The sequence below is a fragment of the Stenella coeruleoalba genome, assembly GCF_951394435.1.
Source record: "Stenella coeruleoalba genome assembly, chromosome: 21".
NCBI classification, from domain to species: Eukaryota; Metazoa; Chordata; class Mammalia; order Artiodactyla; family Delphinidae; genus Stenella; species Stenella coeruleoalba.
In genome coordinates this window covers 2,978,579-2,982,952 of record NC_137167.1, presented here as the reverse complement: position 1 = coordinate 2,982,952, position 4,374 = coordinate 2,978,579, and positions in this window count along the sequence as shown.

Sequence of the window (4,374 nt, the reverse complement as noted above, 5' to 3'; positions counted from 1 at the left end):
TTTTTAAATAGCATTTAACTATATACAGGGGACATTGTCTCGGCTTAGAAAAGCAATTGAGGAAGGATATATTGCTATAAAACTGAAGAAACCAGAAACATGACTATGTTAAAGGAAATGTAATTAAAATGTGAAGTGGTCAGCTCTTGACTACAAGCAACAGAATTCACTCAAGGTGGTTTAAAACTCACAGGGTTTATTGAGGTATATAGGTAGCTCACAGAATAATTACCCGATCTTCCGAAATATGTCCCAAAACCTCACTGCAGAACTGGAGCATCACATTGCTGTTGCCTGTGCTGGGATCAGGAACTGCTGAGTGAGGCTGCCAGCTCCATGTCCACCTCCACCACCTTCCACGCAGGCTCACCTGCTTCCCTTCCCACAGGACGTGGCTCCAAAGTAAAGGCTCGCTTTAGTGCATCTGATTGGAAAGAACCTAAAGGACATCGAACACCCTTAACTGCAAAAAGGAATCTGGGAAATGTAGTTTATAGCTTTCCAGCCTCTACGCTTCAGGAAGACTTGCTAGAAAGGAGTTGAAGGTTGAACAAGCGAGTTTCTGTGTACCTGCACGTAATTAAATCTCACCTTATCAATAAAGAATTTTTGTTCACTGTTCAAAGCACCAGACTATAACTAAAGAAATTATATAGAGTAGAACAGGGAATTCCCTGTCGGTCCAGTTGTTAGGACTCAGCCCTTTCACTCAGGGGCCTGGGTTCAATCCCTGATCAGGGAAGTAAGATCCTACAAGCTGCGTGGTGCAGCAAAAAAACCAAAAAAAAAAAAAACAGTTAAGAATTCAGAAAATAACGATATATTTTTTAAAATATTTATTTATTTGGCTGCACTGCGTCCTAATTGCAGCATGTGGGACCTTTAGTTGCAGCGTGTGGGATCCTCAGCTGCAGCACGCGAACTCTTAGTCGTGGCATGCGGGATATAGTTTCCTGACCAGGGATCGAACACGGGCCTTCTGAATTAGGAGCACAGAGTCTTAGCCACTGGACCACCAGGGAATTCCCACAATATTTTTTTTAAACAAACTTTTTTTTTTCTGGCCATGCTGTGCAGTTTGTGGGAACTCCCAATAACAGTATTTTAATAATTCCTGGAGAAACTACCATATGACCCAGCAATCCCACTGCTAGGCATATATCCAGAGAAAATCATAATTCAGAAAGACACATGCACCCCAATGTTCACTGCAGCACTATTTACAATAGCCAAGACATGGAAGCAACCTAAATGTCCACCAACAGAGGAATGGATAAAGATGTGGCACATATATACAATGGAATATTACTCAGCCATAAAAGAACGAAATAGTGCCATTTGCAGAGATGTGGATGGACCTAGAGACTGTCATACAGAGTGAAGTAAGTCAGAAAGAGAAAAATATCGTATAATATGGCTTATATGTGGGATCTACAAAAATGGTACAGATGAACTTATTTGCAACGCAGAAATAGACACACAGATGTAGAGAACAAACATGGATACCAAGGGGGAATGGGTGGGGTGGGATGAATTGGGAGTTGGGATTGACATATATACACTACTATGTATAAAATAGGTAACTAATGAGAACCTGCTATATAGCACAGGGAACTACTCAGTGCTCTGTGGTGACCTAAAAGGGAAGGAAATCTAAAAAGGAGGGGATATATGTAAGAGGGGATATATGTATATGTATAACTGATTCACTCTGCTGTACAGCAGAAACTAACACAACATTGTAAAGCAACTGTACTCCAATAAATTTAAAAAAACACTAATTAAAAGGAAGGCCGGTCTGATTAAAAACAAACAAAAAAACCCAAAATAACTAGGATAATGGTGAAAAAAAAATTCCTGGAGAAAATATACTTTGTGGGTATTTAACATTTTACATGTCAGTTTTTGTTTTTAGACTCCAAAAATCTCTGAATTTATATTTGAAATTTTCATAAAGTGTCATCCCTATGTAGACAATTTCAAAGGTGTCATAAAAAAAATTGTACAGAAAAGTTTTCATAAGATGGCATTTACTCTCAGAAACTACCTTGTCAGTGTACCCAAATTGATTAGAGTCAGGGCTGCTGACTCAACAAAGCTCGTAAGAGACTTTAATAAAAAGCATAATGGCAGTTTACTAATTTACACTGAGAAATGTAACAGGCGGACCAAGCAATTGCACCAGCCTAGCCACTTAGCATTTTCTGCCTGAAGTTTAACTAGGTGGCAATTCATTTATCACAAGGTTGCTTAGTGAGTATGGAATCAGGTGAGGAGGCCCCATGATTCAAGTGTATAATGACTTATTTTGATGATCCTAATGAGGGTCATCTGATGGGCAGCTGAATACAGAGACCTGGCAGTGCACTTTTTTCATTGGACTAACAATTAAAATGTGGTCTGTGGAGGGGCTGTTAGCTCAAAATTATTTATCCAATAATACTTTCACTGTGTTGCTATCTGCACTGCTGGCGCATAAACAGTGGGTCAGACTGCTGGTGCCTTAGCACAAATCAAGGCAGTGGTACTGAGTACTCATTGTTTTCTTCACTGCCATGCATTCACTGAACAATGCACTTGATGAATCAGTAATTATATATTTTATTCACAATACTCACGGTCTCTTCAGTATTTTGTGTGACTGAATGGAAGTACGCCTAAACTTCTTGGTTGTCTTGAAGAAAAGCATTTGTGCAATTGTGTAAGTTGTGGCCCAAACAGGCCACTCTTCTTGGAATGCCATTTCTACTTGAACAACTGAGTGTTTATTGCCAATCATAAAATTTGAGTTTTTGAGGGAAAATTTTAATCTACCACAGTCAGCTTGACAGCTTCCCGCTACCTTCTGATGAAATCAAAGTGATGATATTAATGAATTATTAATTCATTATTAATTATTGAATCAATAATGAATAGTTAAATGTATCCACAATTGGTGGATCCGTATAGTTCAATGGAACAATATTTTCCAAATGACCCATCTATGATATTATCATGAATGCATAAACAATCCATTCACATTACCAGATGTAACAGAACACAAAAAGTACATTGATAAGAGTTGCAGATTCCACAGTGCAACTAACCTTTGAGAAACCACCACTTGTCGAATTTTGGTGTAGTATTGGAGAATATCCACAACTTCTTAAAAGACTCCTAAAATACTCCCTTTCTGACTATATATCTGTGTGTATGAGTGGATTTTCTTCATGTACTTCAACCAAAAACACCATATTCCAACAGATTGAATATAGAAGCAGATAGGAGAATCTGGAAATCTTCTATTAAGTCAGACGAAAGAGATTTGCAAAAATGTAAAACTGCCATTTTCCTGGTTGGTTTTTTGGAAAATGTAAGTTTCATAAAATGTTATTTTTGTTAACATGTAATGGGTTTATTGCCTTATTAATGAATTAAAATTTTAAAATCTCAAATATAGCAAATAGCACTAGCTTGGACCCACATAAAGGAAATCTGGAGCTAGAGGAGAGAGTAAGATCTCTGCCCTCAGGGATCCCAATTTTGAGAGAGACCAACAGTATGCTACACCCCTCAGTACCCTGAAAATGTTTATTAGCTTGTTGAAGAAGTACTATTTGGGAACACAGAAGCAGGAGGGATTATCTTCCTGATGGAGTCAGGAAGGGTTCACAAAGGAGGACAAATTTCGTTAATTACATCCTTTAGTGAGGCCTTCAACTCAATTTTTTAATTGTTTATATCCCAGATATTAACTTATAAATTAGTAAGAGAGTCCAGAAGTTTTCCCTCTGGAAGTTATGTTATAAAAAGCAATGTTTTTCAAAAAAAAAAAAAAAGGCAATGTTTTTCAAATTGGGTTGTAACCCATTAATGGGCAAGTCAGTGTGTATCGACAAGCTTTAAAAACAAAAAAGTATATATAATAGAACTTTCAACTTCACTGAATTCTCTCACATTTTATTTCTTTCCTTCTACTTGACTTGGTCCACTCTAGCTTTTTTGCCTAGCAATTATTGTGATATAATCGACAAGTAACACTGTGTAAGCTTAAGACATACAGTATGATGATTTGATACATATTGTGAAATGACTACCACGTTAAGATTAGTGACCAGATCCTTCACCTCACACTTGTGTGTGTGTGTGATCTCTCTTAGCAAATTTCTAGTGTATAGTACATGCTCTAATTTTTTAAGGTGGAAGCTTAGATTGATCCAAGCTTAGATGATGATTTTTCCCCAATATAAGCATTTAATGCTATACATTCTATTTTTATTCAGCTCAAAATATTTTCTAATTTCCCTTCTTGAGACATCCTCTTTCAGTCAGGGATTATTTAGAAGTGTATCATTTAATTGCCAAGTGATCAGAGATTTTCCTGTTATTCCCTAT